The 24,401-nt window shown below is 34.3% G+C and overlaps 1 protein-coding gene across 2 annotated transcripts in view; it reads left to right on the top strand.

The window, feature by feature from the left end:
* Positions 1–24,401, top strand: part of htr1fa (5-hydroxytryptamine (serotonin) receptor 1Fa) — a 131,796-nt gene that overhangs the window by 97,278 nt on the left and 10,117 nt on the right. For both annotated transcript variants that reach the window (XM_061970644.2, XM_061970642.2), the window contains exon 2: positions 14,067–14,179. The gene's annotated coding sequence lies outside the window, so the exon portion shown is untranslated. The remainder of the gene's footprint in view (positions 1–14,066; positions 14,180–24,401) is intronic.

Here is a 24,401-nt window from a genome sequence, read left to right as displayed (position 1 = left end):
ATGTACTCTCTATATAACTCATGTATTTACATAATATTTTGTACATGTACTCTATAACTCATGTATTTACATAATACTTTGTACATGTACTCTCTATATAATTCATGTATTTACATAATACTGTGTACATGTACTCTCTATATAACTCATGTATTTACATAATATTTTGTACATGTACTCTCTATATAACTCATGTATTTACATAATACTTTGTACATGTACTCTCTATATAATTCATGTATTTACATAATACTTTGTACATGTACTCTCTATATAACTCATGTATTTACATAATACTTTGTACATGTACTCTCTATATAACTCAAGTATCTACATGCTACTTTGTACAAATACTCTCTATATAACTCATGTATTTACATAATACTTTGTACATATACTCTCTATACTGTATAACTCATGTATTTAAATAATACTTTTTACATATACTCTGAATATAACTCATGTGGATTTACATAATACATAATACTTTGTGCATACACTCTTTATACATCTCATGTGTATTTACATAACACATAATACTTTGGGCATATACTCTGTATATAACCCATGTATTTACATAATACATAATACTTTGTACATATACTCTCTGTAAAACTCATGTATTTACATAATACATAATACTTTGTACATATACTCTCTATATAACTCATGTATTTACATAATATTTTGTACATGTACTCTCTATATAACTTGTGTATTTATATAATACATAATACTTCGTACATTTACATTTACATAATAGGGACGGCGTGGCGCAGTTTAATACATAATAATTTGTACATATACTCTCCATATAACTTGTGTATTTACATAATACTTTGTACATATACTTTCTATATAACTCATGTGTATTTACATAATACTTTGTGCATAATTTACATAATATTGTTTGCATAATTTACATAATACCTTGTACATAATTTACATAATACTTAATACATAATTTACATGACACTTTGTATATAACCAATGTGTATAATACCGAGTACATAATATACATAATACATTGTACACAATTTACATAATACCTTGTACATAACTAATGTATATAATACCTAGTACATCATTTACATAATACATTGTAAATAATGTACATAATACCTTGTACGTAATTTACATAATACTTAATACATAATTTACATAATAATTCATACATAATTTACATAATACTTAGTACATAATTGACATGACACCTTGTATATAACCAATGTGTATAATACCGAGTACATAACATACATAATACATTGTACACAATTTACAAAATACCTTGTACATAACCAATGTATATAATACCTAGTACATCATTTACATAATACATTGTAAGTAATGTACATAATACCTTGTACATAATTTACATAATACATAATTTACATAATAATTCATACATAATTTACATAATACTTAGTACATAATTGACATGACACCTTGTATATAACCAATGTGTATAATACCGAGTACATAACATACATAATACATTGTACACAATTTACAAAATACCTTGTACATAACCAATGTATATAATACCTAGTACATCATTTACATAATACATTGTAAATAATTTACATAATACCTTGTACATAATTTACATAATACTTAATACATAATTTACATAATAATTCATACATAATTTACATAATACTTAGTACATAATTTTCATGACACTTTGTATATAACCAATGTGTATAATACCTAGTACATAATATACATAATACATTGTACACAATTTACATAATACCTTGTACATAACCAATGTATATAATACCTAGTACATCATTTACATAATACATTGTAAGTAATGTACATAATACCTTGTACATAATTTACATAATACATAATTTACATAATAATTCATACATAATTTACATAATACTTAGTACATAATTTACATGACACTTTGTATATAACCAATGTGTATAATACCTAGTACATAATATACATAATACATTGTACACAATTTACATAATACCTTGTACATAACCGATGTATATAATACCTAGTACATCATTTACATAATACATTGTAAGTAATGTACATAATACCTTGTACATAATTTACATAATACATAATTTACATAATAATTCATACATAATTTACATAATACTTAGTACATAATTTACATGACACTTTGTATATAACCAATGTGTATAATACCTAGTACATAATATACATAATACATTGTACACAATTTACATAATACCTTGTACATAACCAATGTATATAATACCTAGTACATCATTTACATAATACATTGTAAGTAATGTACATAATACCTTGTACATAATTTACATAATACATAATTTACCTAATAATTCATACATAATTTACATAATACTTAGTACATAATTTACATGACACTTTGTATATAACCAATGTGTATAATACCGAGTACATAATATACATAATACATTGTACACAATTTACATAATACCTTGTACATAACCAATGTATATAATACCTAGTACATCATTTACATAATACATTGTAAATAATGTACATAATACCTTGTACATAATTTACATAATACATAATTTACATAATAATTCATACATAATTTACATAATACTTAGTACATAATTGACATGACACCTTGTATATAACCAATGTGTATAATACCGAGTACATAATATACATAATACATTGTACACAATTTACATAATACCTTGTACATAACCAATGTATATAATACCTAGTACATCATTTACATAATACATTGTAAATAATGTACATAATACCTTGTACATAATTTACATAATACTTAATACATAATTTACATAATATATTTATACATAATTTACAGAATACTTAGTACTTAATTTACATGACACTTTGTATATAACCAATGTGTATAATACCTAGTACATCATTTACATAATACATTGTAAATAATGTACATAATACCTTGTACATAATTTACATAATACTTAATACATAATTTACATAATAATTCATACATAATTTACATAATACTTAGTACATAATTGACATGACACCTTGTATATAACCAATGTGTATAATACCGAGTACATAACATACATAATACATTGTACACAATTTACAAAATACCTTGTACATAACCAATGTATATAATACCTAGTACATCATTTACATAATACATTGTAAATAATTTACATAATACCTTGTACGTAATTTACATAATACTTGATACATAATTTACATAATATATTTATACATAATTTACAGAATACTTAGTACTTAATTTACACGACACCTTGTACATAACCAATGTATATAACACCTAGTACATAATTTACATAATATATTGTACATCATTTACATAATACTTAGTACATAATTTACATCACACCTTGTACATAATTAACATAATACATTGTACATAAGTTACTGTACATAATACCTTGTACATAATTTACATAATACTTAATGCATAATTTACATAATACTTAGTACATAATTTACATGACACCTTGTATACAACCAATGTGTATAATACCTAGTACATAATATACATAATACATTGTACACAATTTACATAATACCTTGTACATAACCAATGTATAGAATACCTAGTACATCATTTACATAATATCTTGTACATCATTTACATATTACATAGTACACAATTTGCATGACACTTTGTACATAATTAACATAATACCGTGTACATAATTAACATAATACCTAGTACATAATGTACATTATACACATATATTACAGTGTTATCGGATGCTCAACATTGTCTTCAGAAGCTGGTCAACAACAAATATTATTTTCAGGTATTATTTGCAGTGTGAAAGCATGCAAACATGAATATTTCACAGTCAATGAAGCTGTGCTTCTGTCTTCCCACACACTCCAAGTGTTGTCTATTGTTCCTGCATGGAATATATTTTGATGGCATGGTCTGTGCTTAAATCTGTGAAACAACAGGTGGTCAAACGTTATATTATGGAATACTTCCTATGGCAGGGACTCAGAACATCGCCCTCGTAATTTGCATTTCTCAATTATTATCATTCAAGCTCCCCCACAAACTGAAATATCATTGAGAAGATATTAGATATTAGATAACCAGCCCCAGCTGGGCAATCTACTCACCTGCCAGCTGGGCTTCGAAGCCGGCCATACACACTCCCTTCCCGCAGGAGGCGCGCCGACCACGCCCCCCTCCACAGTTATTTACACAGAAATATGTTTATTTACATACCTTAATTCTTTCCAGACGGCGTCTGTAACGCGGCAGTAAAACGGCGGATCAAACAAAACAGAAGTCATGGTCATGGACCCACTAGCTGCGCAAGCTAGCTTTCCAATCAGCTAAACAGACTCAATGACTCCACAGTGACATTTATAAAGACTTAAAATGCTGCATGAGACATTTATACAGTTCTGTGAACATTATTGTCTTCTCCGCACATTTAAAATAAAGACTTAAAATACTGTAGTAGACATTTTTGTAGTTCTGTGAACATTATTGTGTTTGTGCACATTTGAAATAAAGACTTAAAATGCTGCATGAAACATTTTTTGTAGTTCTGTGAACATTATTGTCTTTGTGCACATTTAAAATAAAGACTGTAAATGCTGCATGAGACATTGATATAGTTCTGTGAACATTTTCGTCTTCTCTGCACATTTAAAATAAAGACTTAAAATGCTGCATGAGACACTGTTGTAGTTCTGTGAACATTATTGTCTTTGTGCACATTTAAAATAAAGACTTAAAATGCTGCATGAGACATTTTTGTAGTTCTGTGAACATTATTGTCTTTGTGCACATTTAAAATAAAGACTGAAAATGCTCTGCATGAGACATTGATATAGTTCTGTGAACATTATTGTCTTTGTGCACATTTAAAATAAAGACTTAAAATACTGCATTAGACATTTGTGTAGTTCTGTGAACATTATTGTCTTTGTGCACATTTAAAATAAAGACTTAAAATGCTGCATGAGACATTGATATAGTTCTGTGAACATTATTGTCTTTGTGCACATTTAAAATAAAGACTTAAAATACTGCATTAGACATTTGTGTAGTTCTGTGAACATTATTGTGTTTTTGCACATTTAAAATTAAGACTTAAAATACTGCATTAGACATTTTTGTAGTTCTGTGAACATTATTGTGTTTGTGCACATTTAAAGTAGAGACTTAAAATGCTGCATGAGACGATGATATAGTTCTGTGAACATTATTGTGTTTATGCACATTTAAAATAAAGACTTAAAATGCTGCATGAGACATTGATATAGTTCTGTGAACATTATTGTCTTCTCTGCACATTTAAAATAAAGACTTAAAATGCTGCATGTGACACTGTTGTAGTTCTGTGAACATTATTGTGTTTTTGCACATTTAAAATAAAAACTTAAAATGCTGCATGAGATACTGTTGTAGTTCTGTGAACATTATTGTTTGTGCACATTTACAATAAAAGCTTTAAATACTGCATTAGACATTTTTGTAGTTCTGTGAACATTATTGTCTTTGTGCACATTTAAAGTAGAGACTTTAAATGCTGCATGAGACATTGATATAGTTCTGTGAACATTATTGTCTTCTCTGCACATTTAAAATAAAGACTTAAAATGCTGCATGAGACATTGATATAGTTCTGTGAACATTATTGTCTTCTCTGCACATTTAAAATAAAGACTTAAAATGCTGCATGAGACACTGTTGTAGTTCTGTGAACATTATTGTGTTTTTGCACATTTAAAATAAAAACTTAAAATGCTGCATGAGATACTGTTGTAGTTCTGTGAACATTATTGTTTGTGCACATTTACAATAAAAACTTTAAATACTGCATTAGACATTTTTGTAGTTCTGTGAACATTATTGTCTTTGTGCACATTTAAAGTAGAGACTTTAAATGCTGCATGAGACATTGATATAGTTTTGTGAACATTATTGTCTTCTCCGCACATTTAAAATAAAGACTTAAAATACTGCATGAAACATTTTTGTAGTTCTGTGAACATTATTGTCTTTGTGCGCATTTAAAATAAAGACTGAAAATGCTGCATGAGACACTGTTGTAGTTCTGTGAACATTATTGTCTTTGTGCACATTTAAAATAAAGACTTAAAATGCTGCATGAGACATTTTTGTAGTTCTGTGAACATTATTGTGTTTGTGCACATTTAAAATAAAGACTTAAAATGCTGCGTGAGACACTGTTGTAGTTCTGTGAACATTATTGTTTGTGCACATTTAAAATAAGAACTTTAAATACTGCATTAGACATTTTTGTAGTTCTGTGAACATTAATGTCTTTGTGCACATTTAAAGTAGAGACTTAAAATGCTGCATGAGATATTGATATAGTTCTGTGAACATTTTCGTCTTCTCTGCACATTTAAAATAAAGACTTAAAAAACTGCATTAGATATTTTTGTAGTTCTGTGAACATTATTGTGTTTGTGCACATTTAAAATAAAAACTTTAAATACTGCATTAGACATTTTTGTAGTTCTGTGAACATTATTGTCTTCTCTGCACATTTAAAATAAAGACTTAAAATGCTGCATGAGACATTGATAAAGTTCTGTGAACATTATTGTGTTTGTGCACATTTAAAATAAAGACTTAAAATGCCGCATGAGACACTGATATAGTTCTGTGAACATTATTGTCTTCTCTGCACATTTAAAATAAAGACTTAAAATGCTGCATGAGACATTGATATAGTTCTGTGAACATTATTGTCTTCTCTGCACATTTAAAATAAAGACTTAAAATGCTGCATGTGACACTGTTGTAGTTCTGTGAACATTATTGTCTTCTCTGCACATTTAAAATAAAGACTTAAAATGCTGCATGTGACACTGTTGTAGTTCTGTGAACATTATTGTGTTTTTGCACATTTAAAATAAAAACTTAAAATGCTGCATGAGACACTGATATAGTTCTGTGAACATTATTGTCTTCTCTGCACATTTAAAATAAAGACTTAAGATGCTGCATGAGACACTGATATAGTTCTGTGAACATTATTGTCTTCTCTGCACATTTAAAATAAAGACTTAAAATGCTGCATGGGACATTGTTGTAGTTCTGTGAACATTATTGTCTTTGTGCACATTTAAAATAAAATCTTTAAATACTGCATTAGACATTTTTGTAGTTCTGTGAACATTATTGTCTTTGTGCACATTTAAAATAAAATCTTTAAATACTGCATTAGACATTTTTGTAGTTCTGTGAACATTATTGTCTTTGTGCACATTTAAAGTAGAGACTTAAAACGCTGCATGAGACACTGATATAGTTCTGTGAACATTTTGGTCTTCTCTGCACATTTAAAATAAAGACTTAAAATGCTGCATGAGACATTTTTGTAGTTCTGTGAACATTATTGTGTTTGTGCACATTTAAAATAAAAACTTTAAATACTGCATTAGACATTTGTGTAGTTATGTGAACATTATTGTCTTCTCCGCACATTTAAAATAAAGACTTAAAATACTGTATTAGACATTTTTGTAGTTCTGTGAACATTATTGTCTTCTCCGCACATTTAAAATAAAGACTTAAAATACTGCATTAGACATTTTTGTAGTTCTGTGAACTTTATTGTCTTTGTGCACATTTAAAATAAAAACTTTAAATACTGCATTAGACATTTTTGTAGTTCTGTAAACATTGTGTTTGTGCACATTTAAAATAAAGACTTAAAATGCTGCATGAGACATTAATATAGTTCTGTAAACATTATTGTCTTCTCTGCACATTTAAAATAAAGACTTAAAATGCTGCATGAGACACTGACATAGTTCTGTGAACATTATTGTGTTCGTGCACATTTAAAATAAAGACTTAAAATGTTGCATGAGACACTGATATAGTTCTGTGAACATTACTGTCTTCTCTGCACATTTAAAATAAAGACTTAAAATACTGTATTAGACATTTTTGTAGTTCTGTGAACATTATTGTCTTTGTGCACATTTAAAATAAAAACTTTAAATACTGCATTAGACATTTTTGTAGTTCTGTAAACATTGTGTTTGTGCACATTTAAAATAAAGACTTAAAATGCTGCATGAGACATTAATATAGTTCTGTAAACATTATTGTCTTCTCTGCACATTTAAAATAAAGACTTAAAATGCTGCATGAGACACTGACATAGTTCTGTGAACATTATTGTGTTCGTACACATTTAAAATAAAGACTTAAAATGTTGCATGAGACACTGATATAGTTCTGTGAACATTATTGTGTTCATGCACATTTAAAATAAAGACTTAAAATGTTGCATGAGACACTGATATAGTTCTGTGAACATTACTGTCTTCTCTGCACATTTAAAATAAAGACTTAAAATGCTGCATGAGACATTTTTGTAGTTCTGTGAACATTATTGTGTTTGTGCACATTTAAAATAAAAACTTTAAATACTGCATTAGACATGTTTGTAGTTCTGTGAACATTATTGTCTTCTCCGCACATTTAAAATAAAGACTTAAAATACTGTATTAGACATTTTTGTAGTTCTGTGAACATTATTGTCTTCTCCGCACATTTAAAATAAAGACTTAAAATACTGCATTAGACATTTTTGTAGTTCTGTGAACATTATTGTCTTTGTGCACTTTTAAAATAAAAACTTTAAATACTGCATTAGACATTTTTGTAGTTCTGTAAACATTGTGTTTGTGCACATTTAAAATAAAGACTTAAAATGCTGCATGAGACATTGATATAGTTCTGTGAACATTATTGTGTTCGTGCACATTTAAAATAAAGACTTAAAATGCTGCATGAGACATTGTTGTAGTTCTGTGAACATTATTGTGTTTGTGCACATTTAAAATAAAGACTTAACATACTGCATGAGACATTTTTGTAGTTCTGAAAACATTATTGTCTTTGTGCAAGTTTAAAGTGAAAAGTGTGTGATTTACTGCGATTCTGTCAGTCTTTGAAGTTGTATTGTTGGTTTGTTGAAATTGATAACGGACTGTTTCAGTGTCTTTGGTTGTTTTGTTTTTTTTAACTATTTGTATTAATCCATAAATTAGCTGCACGCTTTATAGGCCGCAGGTTTCAAAGCGTAGGAAAAAAATGTCACGGCTTATAGTCCGGAATTTTACGGTACTTGCTCATATTTCCTTTGGTGCATTACGAATTTTATTATCGTCAACTTTTTCCTGTTGGACTTTTCCCCAGATCTAGAAGTAAAATGTTGGGCTTGCCTCAGCTTCTATCACCAACACCGCAGCTCTCCTTCTTGGGTTTCCATAGCAACAGTTCCCACTCGCGTCTTGTGGATGACTCGGTGTACGAGGCTGACAGTCGGACTGTAGCTGAGAATTTGCAGCCCAAAGTGGTCCCGTTGTGATTTCTTTCCACATGTAAACACTTCCTTGTGCTCTACTTTACATGTTAGACTTTGTATTACACATGTTGTCCTTGTTAGCGAGTCTACTGACAGATAGAACTTAGAACTATACGCTGCTTTGTACTAGAAATGGCAACAGTGGAGGATGCACGTGCATGTACGAGCCAGTCTGCCCCACAACAAGGGGATAGAGAAAAAGAAGGAGCTCACTACAATTTCTACTCTACTAATTTAGTCCTTAAATAAAATAGTGAACATACTAGACAACTTGTCTTTTACTAGTAAGTAAACAAACAAAGAATCCTAATTAGTCTGCTGATGTATTATTTTGTACACATTATGAGGGACAAACTGTAAAAAAATGGCTTAATAATCCACTTGTTCATTTACAGTTAATATCTGCTTATTTTTCTGTTTCAACAAGTTCTATCTACACTTCTGTTAAAATGTAATAATCACTTATTCTTCTCTTCTTTGATACTTTACATTAGTTTGGGATGATACCACACATTTAGGTATCGATCCGATACCAAGTAGTTACAGGATCATACATTGGTCATATTCAAAGTCCTCATGTGTCCAGGGTCGTATTTCATGACTTTATAAACATACTATGAGTTAAAAAAATAAAAAAGATTTTGTGACGATAAAAAATATCGATGTAATCACAGTAGTATCGACTAGATACGCTCTTGTACTTGGTATCATTACAGTGGATGTCAGGTGTAGAGTAGATCCACCCATGGCGTTTGTTTACATTGTGACGCCGGTGAGCTATTATATCCTCCTACGGTGTGTAGTGAAGCATGTTTAGCTATTCCTCGTCCTCCAGTGATAATGCTACTTGTAAGGAGGCCAGGATTAGTGATTTTATAAGTAGCTAAAACACTTCAGTGTTGTAACTTCACCTTTATCTTTACTTTTTACACCGGAATGCGTCCGTTCTCCCTTTTCTGTCTCCACACTGTGTCTGCTTGTAAGTACTCTGTGTGTGTGCGCTGCCGAACATGCTCCTCTGCCTGTAAACCAGCAATGTCACGATGTGACGACGCGCCGTCATGCCTGTAAAAAAAAAAAATAGCGGGGAACCGGGGCTTTTCAAAAAGAGTACAGTAGCGTTTTTGATTCATACTATACTAGTACCGGTATACCATAGAACCCTACGACATACAAATATGTACATAAATATGCTGACCTTGATCATTTTGTGTTCGGATTATGAATTTGTCAACTTGTCAATGCAATTTAACATTCCAATGTAGTCGTCTCCTTGCCTTCATTCAAATACATCTTTTTACCATTAAGATAAGATAAGATTAATATTAGCTCATTTGGAGTTGGATGCCTGCAACGTGTTTCAAAAAAGCTGGCACAAGTGGCAAAAAAGACTGAGAATGTTGAGGAATTTTTTTTTTTTTTTTTTTTTTTTTGCAAATAATCATTAACTTAGAATTTAATGGCAGCAAAAGTTTTTACCACCGTGTTACATGGCCTTTCCTATTAACAACACTCAGTAAACGTTTGGGAACTGAGGAGACACATTATTTCCCATTCTTGCTTGATGTACAGCTTAAGTTGTTCAACAGTCTCCATTCTCATATTTTAGGCTTCATAATGCGCCGCACATTTTCAATGGGAGGCAGGTCTGGACTACAGGCAGGCCAGTCTAGTACCCGCGCTCTTTTACTACGAAGCCATGCTGTTATAACACGTGGCTTGGCATCGTTTTGCTTAAATAAGCAGGGGCGTCCATGATAACGTTGCTTGGATGGCAACATATGTTGCTCCAAAACCTGTATGTACCTTTCAGCACTAATGGTGCCTTCACAGATGTGTAAGTTACCCATGTCTTGGGCACTAATACACCCCCATACCATCACACATGCTGCCTTTTACACTTTGACCCTAGAACAGTCCGGATGTTTTTTTTCCCCCTCTTTGGTCCACAGTTTCCAAAAACAATTTGAAATGTGGACTCGTCAGACCACAGAACACTTTTGCACACTTACTACGAAGCCATGCTGTTATAACACGTGGCTTGGCATCGTTTTGCTTAAATAAGCAGGGGCGTCCATGATAACGTTGCTTGGATGGCAACATATGTTGCTCCAAAACCTGTATGTACCTTTCAGCACTAATGGTGCCTTCACAAATGTGTAAGTTACCCATGCCTTGGGCACTAATACACCCCCATACCATCACACATGCTGGCTTTTACACTTTGACCCTAGAACAGTCCGGATGGTTTTTTTTCCCTCTTTGGTCCACAGTTTCCAAAAACAATTTGAAATGTGGACTCGTCAGACCACAGAACACTTTTCCACTTTAAATCAGTCCATCTTAGATGAGCTCTGGCCCAGCGAGGGGGTTTCTGGGTGTTGTTGATAAATGGCTTTGGCTTCGCATGGTAGAGTTTTAACTTGCACTTACAGATGTAGCGACCAACTGTAGTTACTGACAGTGGGTTTCTGAAGTGTTCCTGAGCCCATGTGGTGATATCCTTTACACGCTGATGTCGCTTTTTGATGCAGTACCGCCTGAGGGATCCAAGGTCACAGACATCCAATGTTGGTTTTCGGCCTTGCCGCTTACGTGCAGTGATTTCTCCAGATTCTCCGAACCTTTTGATGATATCACGGAGCGTAGATGGTGAAATCCCTCAATTCCTTGCAATAGCTGGTTGAGAAATGTTGTTCTCAAACAATTTTCTCAGGCATTTGTTGACAAAGTGTATACTATACAGGTAAAAGCCAGTAAATTAGAATATTTTGAAAAACTTGATTTATTTCAGTAATTGCATTCAAAAGGTGTAACTTGTACATTATATTTATTCATTGCACACAGACTGATGCATTCAAATGTTTATTTCATTTAATTTTGATGATTTGAAGTGGCAACAAATGAAAATCCAAAATTCCGTGTGTCACAAAATTAGAATATTACTTAAGGCTAATACAAAAAAGGGATTTTTAGAAATGTTGGCCAACTGAAAAGTATGAAAATGAAAAATATGAGCATGTACAATACTCAATACTTGGTTGGAGCTCCTTTTGCCTCAATTACTGCGTTAATGCGGCGTGGCATGGAGTCGATGAGTTTCTGGCACTGCTCAGGTGTTATGAGAGCCCAGGTTGCTCTGATAGTGGCCTTCAACTCTTCTGCGTTTTTGGCTCTGGCATTCTGCATCTTCCTTTTCACAATACCCCACAGATTTTCTATGGGGCTAAGGTCAGGGGAGTTGGCGGGCCAATTTAGAACAGAAATACCATGGTCCGTAAACCAGGCACGGGTAGATTTTGCGCTGTGTGCAGGCGCCAAGTCCTGTTGGAACTTGAAATCTCCATCTCCATAGAGCAGGTCAGCAGCAGGAAGCATGAAGTGCTCTAAAACTTGCTGGTAGACGGCTGCGTTGACCCTGGATCTCAGGAAACAGAGTGGACCGACACCAGCAGATGACATGGCACCCCAAACCATCACCCAACCATGCAAATTTTGCATTTCCTTTGGAAATCGAGGTCCCAGAGTCTGGAGGAAGACAGGAGAGGCACAGGATCCACTTGCCTGAAGTCTAGTGTAAAGTTTCCACCATCAGTGATGGTTTGGGGTGCCATGTCATCTGCTGGTGTCGGTCCACTCTGTTTCCTAAGATCCAGGGTCAACGCAGCCGTCTACCAGCAAGTTTTAGAGCACTTCATGCTTCCTGCTGCTGACCTGCTCTATGGAGATGGAGATTTCAAGTTCCAACAGGACTTGGCGCCTGCACACAGCGCAAAATCTACCCGTGCCTGGTTTACGGACCATGGTATTTCTGTTCTAAATTGGCCCGCCAACTCCCCTGACCTTAGCCCCATAGAAAATCTGTGGGGTATTGTGAAAAGGAAGATGCAGAATGCCAGACCCAAAAACGCAGAAGAGTTGAAGGCCACTATCAGAGCAACCTGGGCTCTCATAACACCTGAGCAGTGCCAGAAACTCATCGACTCCATGCCACGCCGCATTAACGCAGTAATTGAGGCAAAAGGAGCTCCAACCAAGTATTGAGTATTGTACATGCTCATATTTTTCATTTTCATACTTTTCAGTTGGCCAACATTTCTAAAAATCCCTTTTTTGTATTAGCCTTAAGTAATATTCAAATTTTGTGACACACGGAATTTTGGATTTTCATTTGTTGCCACTTCAAATCATCAAAATTAAATGAAATAAACATTTGAATGCATCAGTCTGTGTGCAATGAATAAATATAATGTACAAGTTACACCTTTTGAATGCAATTACTGAAATAAATCAAGTTTTTCAAAATATTCTAATTTACTGGCTTTTACCTGTAAGTCTTCTAAATGTAGGTGTACAACTATAGAGAAGTGTTCTACATACATATTTTACATCTAAGAGTATATTTTCTATATAACTGTCATGTTTTAACACCTGAGTACAGAATCAAAGCTGTGAGCGACCTCTGCCAAACAAAGTATTTTTAAAATTCTATCACCACAAAAAGTCTGATACGTATATTTCACGCCGACTGACGTGACGACCGATCCAGTCTTTCTGCAAGTTGCAACAGTGACTTGCTAAAAGAGGGTTCTGGTAAAAAAGCAGCCTTTGAAAAGCCATCCAGGCGTCCCCCATCCTTGATGATGTCGCATACTTTTGTTTGGATTCCTTCTCACCTGTAAAACTATTTCCTCTCTCTCTTTCTGTCAACCCCAGCTGTTCCTGGGCGAGCGAGGTGAAGTGATGGCAGAGCCGGCAGGCAGAGCGCATGAGTGCACCACGTCCACTGCTGCGTGAAAACCACTGGAGAGCAAAGTGTGGAGACCAAGGTACAGAAATAAGACTTTCCAAGCATCAAGTGTTCCACATCTTCTACACACACGTGTGTATATATATATATATATATATATATATATATATATATACAAACCTTGTTTCCATATGAGTTGGGAAATTGTGTTAGATGTAAATATAAACGGAATACAATGATTTGCAAATCATTTTCAACCCATAGCCGCATCAGAGTGATCAAAGAGCCGCATGCGGCCCCGGAGCCGCGGGTTGCCGACCCCTGTTGTAGGGGGAGGAGCTCGGAGAACGTGCTGTTGTCACCTGGGGAAGAACCACGGTTCCCTCAGGAAAAATAAGTCAATATTGTTGGAGAAGATCAAACCAGATGTGTGAATGCTCCAAACATTCACCCATGGTTTTCTACACCAAAATCCATCTATTTCTTCTTCTTCTTCTTCTTCTCCAGACTTTGGCGCGCTCTACCTTCCACATTTTTGACCCGATTCAAAGCGTTCCAACTTCAAACTGTTCAGATTTTTCAGGAATGTCAGGCTTTCTTTTGAAAAATTCCCCAAATTCTCAGTTTTCTCAGAATTCCAAGTTTTCCAGGACATGTTTCCCATTCAAAATGAATTGGCCACTTTTCAAACATTCACCATTTCCACATTTTTCAACCCATTCAAACCATCCCACCTTCAACACATTCCACTCATCCTGGAAATTCAAACTATCATTTTTACAAGTTCCAAAAAATTCCAGGAATTCCCAGAAATCTCGTTGTTTCAAACCCTTTTTTCACCCTTTCTTCTGGCGAGTACTCCTTTCACATGTTTCAACCCACTTCAATCGTTCTACTGTCAAATCATTCCTCTTAATCAGGACAAAAAAAAACGAAAACGTTTTTTGAACTGTAAAAATTCCCGGTTTTCCCGAAATTCCAGGAATTCTATAATATAATTTTTCAATTAAAAATGTTACGACTTCAACAATTCTCGACCGATTTGAAAAATTCCAATACATACAATTTCAAATATTTTTAGCATTTTCCCAAAAATTCCTGCATTTTCCAAATTTCTATGAAATGGGGCATTCTTCAAAGTTCCAAAACTCCCACATTTTTCATCCGATTCAAACTGTTCCAACTTCAAAATATTCAGCCTGTTCAGGAACTGTGTGCTCTACTTCAACAACTATAAACATTTTTCAACCAGTCTTCCCAGAATTCCAGGTTTTCCAGGACATGTTTTCCATTCAAAATGAATTGGCCACTTTTCAAACATTCACCATTTCCACATTTTTCAACCCATTCAAACCATTCCACCTTCAACACATTCCACTCATCCTGGAAATTCAAACTATCATTTTTACAAGTTCCAAAAAATTCCAGGAATTCCCAGAAATCTCGTTGTTTCAAACCCTTTTTTCACCCTTTCTTCTGGCGAGTACTCCTTTCACATGTTTCAACCCACTTCAATCGTTCTACTGTCAAATCATTCCTCTTAATCAGGACAAAAAAAAACGAAACCTTTTTTTGAACTGTAAAAATTCCCGGTTTTCCCGAAATTCCAGGAATTCTATAATATAATTTTTCAATTAAAAATGTTACGACTTCAACAATTCTCGACCGATTTGAAAAATTCCAATACATACAATTTCAAATATTTTTAGCATTTTCCCAAAAATTCAACATTTCCACATTTTTCAACCCATTCAAACCATTCCACCGTCAACACATTCCACTCATCCTGGAAATTCAAACTATCATTTTTACAAGTTCCAAAAAATTCCAGGAATTCCCAGAAATCTCGTTGTTTCAAACCCTTTTTTCACCCTTTCTTCTGGCGAGTACTCCTTTCACATGTTTCATCCCACTTCAATCGTTCTACTGTCAAATCATTCCTCTTAATCAGGACAAAAAAAAACGAAAACGTTTTTTTGAACTGTAAAAATTCCCGGTTTTCCCGAAATTCCAGGAATTCTATAATATAATTTTTCAATTAAAAATGTTACGACTTCAACAATTCTCGACCGATTTGAAAAATTCCAATACATACAATTTCAAATATTTTTAGCATTTTCCCAAAAATTCACCATTTCCACATTTTTCAACCCATTCAAACCATTCCACCGTCAACACATTCCACTCATCCTGGAAATTCAAACTATCATTTTTACAAGTTCCAAAAAATTCCAGGAATTCCCAGAAATCTCGTTGTTTCAAACCCTTTTTTCACCCTTTCTTCTGGCGAGTACTCCTTTCACATGTTTCATCCCACTTCAATTGTTCTACTGTCAAATCATTCCTCTTAATCAGGACAAAAAAAAACGAAAACGTTTTTTTGAACTGTAAAAATTCCCGGTTTTCCCGAAATTCCAGGAATTCTATAATATAATTTTTCAATTAAAAATGTTACGACTTCAACAATTCTCGACCGATTTGAAAAATTCCAATACATACAATTTCAAATATTTTTAGCATTTTCCCAAAAATTCCTGCATTTTCCAAATTTCTATGAAATGGGGCATTCTTCAAAGTTCCAAAACTCCCACATTTTTCATCCGATTCAAACTGTTCCAACTTCAAAATATTCAGCCTGTTCAGGAACTGTGTGCTCTACTTCAACAATTATAAACATTTTTCAACCAGTCTTCCCAGAATTCCAGGTTTTCCGGGACATTTTTCCCATTCAAAATGAATTGGCCACTTTTCAAACATTCACCATTTCCACATTTTTCAACCCATTCAAACCATTCCACCTTCAACACATTCCACTCATCCTGGAAATTCAAACTATCATTTTTACAAGTTCCAAAAAATTCCAGGAATTCCCAGAAATCTCGTTGTTTCAAACCCTTTTTTCACCCTTTCTTCTGGCGAGTACTCCTTTCACATGTTTCAACCCACTTCAATCGTTCTACTGTCAAATCATTCCTCTTAATCAGGACAAAAAAAAACGAAAACGTTTTTTGAACTGTAAAAATTCCCGGTTTTCCCGAAATTCCAGGAATTCTATAATATAATTTTTCAATTAAAAATGTTACGACTTCAACAATTCTCGACCGATTTGAAAAATTCCAATACATACAATTTCAAATATTTTTAGCATTTTCCCAAAAATTCCTGCATTTTCCAAATTTCTATGAAATGGGGCATTCTTCAAAGTTCCAAAACTCCCACATTTTTCATCCGATTCAAACTGTTCCAACTTCAAAATATTCAGCCTGTTCAGGAACTGTGTGCTCTACTTCAACAATTATAAACATTTTTCAACCAGTCTTCCCAGAATTCCAGGTTTTCCGGGACATTTTTCCCATTCAAAATGAATTGGCCATTTTTCAAACATTCACCATTTCCACATTTTTCAACTTATTCAAACCATTCCACCTTTAACATATTCCACTCATCCTAGAAATTCAAACTATATTTTTTTCAAGTTCACAAAAATCCCAGGAATTCCAAGAAATCCCTTTTTTCAGGCGACTACTCCTTTCACATTTTTCAACTCAAAGAGTAGGCTATATACAAACACATTTCCATATGAGTTGGAAAATTGTGTTAGACGTAAATATAAACAGAATACAATGATTCGCAAATCATTTTCAACCCATATTCAGTTGAATATGCTACAAAGACAACATATTTGATGTTCAAACTGATAAACTTTTTTTTTTTTTTTTTGCAAATAATCATTAACTTTGGAATTTGATGCCAGCAACACGTGACAAAGAAGTTGGGAAAGGTGGCAATAAATACTGATAAAGTTGAGGAATGCTCATCAAACACTTATTTGGAACATCCCACAGGTGAGCAGGCTAATTGGGAACAGGTGGGTGCCATGATTGGGTATAAAAGTAGATTCCATGAAATGCTCAGTCATTCACAAACAAGGACGGGGCGAGGGTCACCACTTTGTCAACAAATGCGTGAGCAAATTGTTGAACAGTTTAAGAAAAACCTTTCTCAACCAACTATTGCAAGGAATTTAGGGATTTCACCATCTACGCTCCGTAATATCATCAAAGGGTTCAGAGAATCTGGAGAAATCACTGCACGTAAGCAGCTAAGCCCGTGACCTTCGATCCTTCAGGCTGTACTGCAAAAACAAGCGACATCACTGTGTAAAGGATATCACCACATGGGCTCAGGAACACTTCAGAAACCCACTGTCAGTAACTACAGTTGGTCGTTACATCTGTAAGTGCAAGTTAAAACTCTCCTACGCAAGGCGAAAACCGTTTATCAACAACACCCAGAAACGCTGTCGGCTTCGCTGGGCCTGAGCTCATCTAAGATGGACTGATACAAAGTGGAAAAGTGTTCTGTGGTCTGACGAGTCCACATTTCAAATTGTTTTTGGAAACTGTGGACGTCGTGTCCTCCGGACCAAAGAGGAAAAGAACCATCCGGATTGTTATAGGCGCAAAGTGTAAAAGGCAGCATGTGTGATGGTATGGGGGTGTATTAGTGCCCAAGACATGGGTAACTTACACATCTGTGAAGGCACCATTAATGCTGAAAGGTACATACAGGTTTTGGAGCAACATATGTTGCCATCCAAGCAACGTTACCATGGACGCCCCTGCTTATTTCAGCAAGACAATGCCAAGCCACGTGTTACATCAACGTGGCTTCATAGTAAAAGAGTGCGGGTACTAGACTGGCCTGCCTGTAGTACAGACCTGTCTCCCATTAAAAATGTGTGGCGCATTATGAAGCCTAAAATAGCACAAAGGAGACCCCCGGACTGTTGAACAACTTAAGCTGTACATCAAGCAAGAATGGGAAAGAATTCCACCTGAGAAGCTTAAAAAATGTGTCTCCTCAGTTCCCAAACGCTTACTGAGTGTTGTTAAAAGGAAAGGCCATGTAACACAGTGGTGAACATGCCCTTTCCCAACTACTTTGGCATGTGTTGCAGCCATGAAATTCTAAGTTAAACTTTATTTTTTTTTGCAAATAATAATTATCAGTTTGAACATCAAATATGTTGTCTTAGTAGCATATTCAACTGAATATGGGTTGAAAATGATTTGCGAATCATTGTATTCTGTTTATATTTACGTCTAACACAATTTCCCAACTCATATGGAAATGTGTTTGTATATAGCCTACTCTTTGAGTTGAAAAATGTGAAAGGAGTAGTTGCCTGAAAAAAGGGATTTCTTGGAATTCCTGGGATTTTTGTGAACTTGGAAAAAAATATAGTTTGAATTTCTAGGATGAGTGGAATATGTTAAAGGTGGAATGGTTTGAATAAGTTGAAAAATGTGGAAATGGTGAATGTTTGAAAAATGGCCAATTCATTTTGAATGGGAAAAATGTCCCGGAAAACCTGGAATTCTGGGAAGACTGGTTGAAAAATGTTTATAATTGTTGAAGTAGAGCACACAGTTCCTGAACAGGCTGAATATTTTGAAGTTGGAACAGTTTGAATCGGATGAAAAATGTGGGAGTTTTGGAACTTTGAAGAATGCCCCATTTCATAGAAATTTGGAAAATGCAGGAATTTTTGGGAAAATGCTAAAAATATTTGAAATTGTATGTATTGGAATTTTTCAAATCGGTCGAGAATTGTTGAAGTCGTAACATTTTTAATTGAAAAATGATATTATAGAATTCCTGGAATTTCGGGAAAACCGGGAATTTTTACAGTTCAAAAAAACGTTTTCGTTTTTTTTTGTCCTGATTAAGAGGAATGATTTGACAGTAGAACGATTGAAGTGGGTTGAAACATGTGAAAGGAGTACTCGCCAGAAGAAAGGGTGAAAAAAGGGTTTGAAACAACGAGATTTCTGGGAATTCCTGGAATTTTTTGGAACTTGTAAAAATGATAGTTTGAATTTCCAGGATGAGTGGAATGTGTTGAAGGTGGAATGGTTTGAATGGGTTGAAAAATGTGGAAATGGTGAATGTTTGAAAAGTGGCCAATTCATTTTGAATGGGAAAAATGTCCCGGAAAACCTGGAATTCTGGGAAGACTGGTTGAAAAATGTTTATAATTGTTGAAGTAGAGCACACAGTTCCTGAACAGGCTGAATATTTTGAAGTTGGAACAGTTTGAATCGGATGAAAAATGTGGGAGTTTTGGAACTTTGAAGAATGCCCCATTTCATAGAAATTTGGAAAATGCAGGAATTTTTGGGAAAATGCTAAAAATATTTGAAATTGTATGTATTGGAATTTTTCAAATCGGTCGAGAATTGTTGAAGTCGTAACATTTTTAATTGAAAAATTATATTATAGAATTCCTGGAATTTCGGGAAAACCGGGAATTTTTACAGTTCAAAAAACGTTTTCGTTTTTTTTTTGTCCTGATTAAGAGGAATGATTTGACAGTAGAACGATTGAAGTGGGTTGAAACATGTGAAAGGAGTACTCGCCAGAAGAAAGGGTGAAAAAAGGGTTTGAAACAACGAGATTTCTGGGAATTCCTGGAATTTTTTGGAACTTGTAAAAATGAGAGTTTGAATTTCCAGGATGAGTGGAATGTGTTGAAGGTGGAATGGTTTGAATGGGTTGAAAAATGTGGAAATGGTGAATTTTTGGGAAAATGCTAAAAATATTTGAAATTGTATGTATTGGAATTTTTCTAATCGGTCGAGAATTGTTGAAGTCGTAACATTTTTAATTGAAAAATTATATTATAGAATTCCTGGAATTTCGGGAAAACCGGGAATTTTTACAGTTCAAAAAAACGTTTTCGTTTTTTTTTGTCCTGATTAAGAGGAATGATTTGACAGTAGAACGATTGAAGTGGGTTGAAACATGTGAAAGGAGTACTCGCCAGAAGAAAGGGTGAAAAAAGGGTTTGAAACAACGAGATCTCTGGGAATTCCTGGAATTTTTTGGAACTTGTAAAAATGATAGTTTGAATTTCCAGGATGAGTGGAATGTGTTGAAGGTGGAATGGTTTGAATAAGTTGAAAAATGTGGAAATGGTGAATGTTTGAAAAATGGCCAATTCATTTTGAATGGGAAAAATGTCCCGGAAAACCTGGAATTCTGGGAAGACTGGTTGAAAAATGTTTATAATTGTTGAAGTAGAGCACACAGTTCCTGAACAGGCTGAATATTTTGAAGTTGGAACAGTTTGAATCGGATGAAAAATGTGGGAGTTTTGGAACTTTGAAGAATGCCCCATTTCATAGAAATTTGGAAAATGCAGGAATTTTTGGGAAAATGCTAAAAATATTTGAAATTGTATGTATTGGAATTTTTCAAATCGGTCGAGAATTGTTGAAGTCGTAACATTTTTAATTGAAAAATTATATTATAGAATTCCTGGAATTTCGGGAAAACCGGGAATTTTTACAGTTCAAAAAACGTTTTCGTTTTTTTTTGTCCTGATTAAGAGGAATGATTTGACAGTAGAACGATTGAAGTGGGTTGAAACATGTGAAAGGAGTACTCGCCAGAAGAAAGGGTGAAAAAAGGGTTTGAAACAACGAGATTTCTGGGAATTCCTGGAATTTTTTGGAACTTGTAAAAATGAGAGTTTGAATTTCCAGGATGAGTGGAATGTGTTGAAGGTGGAATGGTTTGAATGGGTTGAAAAATGTGGAAATGGTGAATTTTTGGGAAAATGCTAAAAATATTTGAAATTGTATGTATTGGAATTTTTCTAATCGGTCGAGAATTGTTGAAGTCGTAACATTTTTAATTGAAAAATTATATTATAGAATTCCTGGAATTTCGGGAAAACCGGGAATTTTTACAGTTCAAAAAAACGTTTTCGTTTTTTTTTGTCCTGATTAAGAGGAATGATTTGACAGTAGAACGATTGAAGTGGGTTGAAACATGTGAAAGGAGTACTCGCCAGAAGAAAGGGTGAAAAAAGGGTTTGAAACAACGAGATCTCTGGGAATTCCTGGAATTTTTTGGAACTTGTAAAAATGATAGTTTGAATTTCCAGGATGAGTGGAATGTGTTGAAGGTGGAATGGTTTGAATAAGTTGAAAAATGTGGAAATGGTGAATGTTTGAAAAATGGCCAATTCATTTTGAATGGGAAAAATGTCCCGGAAAACCTGGAATTCTGGGAAGACTGGTTGAAAAATGTTTATAATTGTTGAAGTAGAGCACACAGTTCCTGAACAGGCTGAATATTTTGAAGTTGGAACAGTTTGAATCGGATGAAAAATGTGGGAGTTTTGGAACTTTGAAGAATGCCCCATTTCATAGAAATTTGGAAAATGCAGGAATTTTTGGGAAAATGCTAAAAATATTTGAAATTGTATGTATTGGAATTTTTCAAATCGGTCGAGAATTGTTGAAGTCGTAACATTTTTAATTGAAAAATTATATTATAGAATTCCTGGAATTTCGGGAAAACCGGGAATTTTTACAGTTCAAAAAACGTTTTCGTTTTTTTTTTGTCCTGATTAAGAGGAATGATTTGACAGTAGAACGATTGAAGTGGGTTGAAACATGTGAAAGGAGTACTCGCCAGAAGAAAGGGTGAAAAAAGGGTTTGAAACAACGAGATTTCTGGGAATTCCTGGAATTTTTTGGAACTTGTACAAATGATAGTTTAAATTTCCAGGATGAGTGGAATGTGTTGAAGGTGGAATGGTTTGAATGGGTTGAAAAATGTGGAAATGGTGAATGTTTGAAAAGTGGCCAATTCATTTTGAATGGGAAAAATGTCCCGGAAAACCTGGAATTCTGGGAAGACTGGTTGAAAAATGTTTATAATTGTTGAAGTAGAGCACACAGTTCCTGAACAGGCTGAATATTTTGAAGTTGGAACAGTTTGAATCGGATGAAAAATGTGGGAGTTTTGGAACTTTGAAGAATGCCCCATTTCATAGAAATTTGGAAAATGCAGGAATTTTTGGGAAAATGCTAAAAATATTTGAAATTGTATGTATTGGAATTTTTCAAATCGGTCGAGAATTGTTGAAGTCGTAACATTTTTAATTGAAAAATTATATTATAGAATTCCTGGAATTTTGGGAAAACCGGGAATTTTTACAGTTCAAAAAACGTTTTCGTTTTTTTTTGTCCTGATTAAGAGGAATGATTTGACAGTAGAACGATTGAAGTGGGTTGAAACATGTGAAAGGAGTACTCGCCAGAAGAAAGGGTGAAAAAAGGGTTTGAAACAACGAGATTTCTGGGAATTCCTGGAACTTTTTGGAACTTGTAAAAATGATAGTTTGAATTTCCAGGATGAGTGGAATGTGTTGAAGGTGGGATGGTTTGAATGGGTTGAAAAATGTGGAAATGGTGAATGTTTGAAAAGTGGCCAATTCATTTTGAATGGAAAACATGTCCTGGAAAACTTGGAATTCTGAGAAAACTGAGAATTTGGGGAATTTTTCAAAAGAAAGCCTGACATTCCTGAAAAATCTGAACAGTTTGAAGTTGGAACGCTTTGAATCGGGTCAAAAATGTGGAAGGTAGAGCGCGCCAAAGTCTGGAGAAGAAGAAGAAGAAGAAATAGATGGATTTTGGTGTAGAAATGGGTGAATGTTTGGAGCATTCACACATCTGGTTTGATCTTCTCCAACAATATTGACTTATTTTTCCTGAGGGAACCGTGGTTCTTCCCCAGGTGACAACAGCACGTTCTCCGAGCTCCTCCCCCTACAACAGGGGTCGGCAACCCGCGGCTCCGGGGCCGCATGCGGCTCTTTGATCACTCTGATGCGGCTCAGCAGCTTACTTGCTGAACCCCCCAATTTTCCCGTGAGACCTCCGGATTTCAGTGCCTTTCGCAGAAAACTCCCGGGATTAATATTCACCGATTTTCACCCTTACGGCTATCATAAGGGCGTGCCATGATGGTACAACATTTGGCGCCCTCTACAATCTGTATTAACATAGTTCCAGCCCAACACTTGTTATAGAATATACATCTTTTGCTTGCACACGTACGTGACAGCAAGGCATACTTGGTCAACAGCCACACAGGTTACACTGACGGTGGCCATATAAAACAACTTTAACACTCTTACTAATAATGCGCCACACTTTGAACCAAAACCAAACAAGAATGACAAACACATTTCGGGAGAACATCTGCACCTTAACACAACATAAACACAACAGAACAAATACCCAGAATCCCATGCAGCCCTGACTCTTACGGGCTACATTATACACCCCTGCTACCACCAAACCCCACCCCCACCCCAACCCTGCTCCCTCACACATCAACCCCCAAAATCAAATCAAATCAAAACCCACGTGCCGCACCAGCTTTCATACTCCACATAAAGGTGTGGGCAACGTGTCTGAGACCCCTGGTGATACATA

The sequence above is a fragment of the Nerophis lumbriciformis genome, linkage group LG13 (assembly GCF_033978685.3).
Source record: "Nerophis lumbriciformis linkage group LG13, RoL_Nlum_v2.1, whole genome shotgun sequence".
NCBI classification, from domain to species: domain Eukaryota; kingdom Metazoa; phylum Chordata; class Actinopteri; order Syngnathiformes; family Syngnathidae; genus Nerophis; species Nerophis lumbriciformis.
Note: the sequence above shows the minus strand (reverse complement) of the source record. Positions and strands in the feature narration are given on the sequence as shown.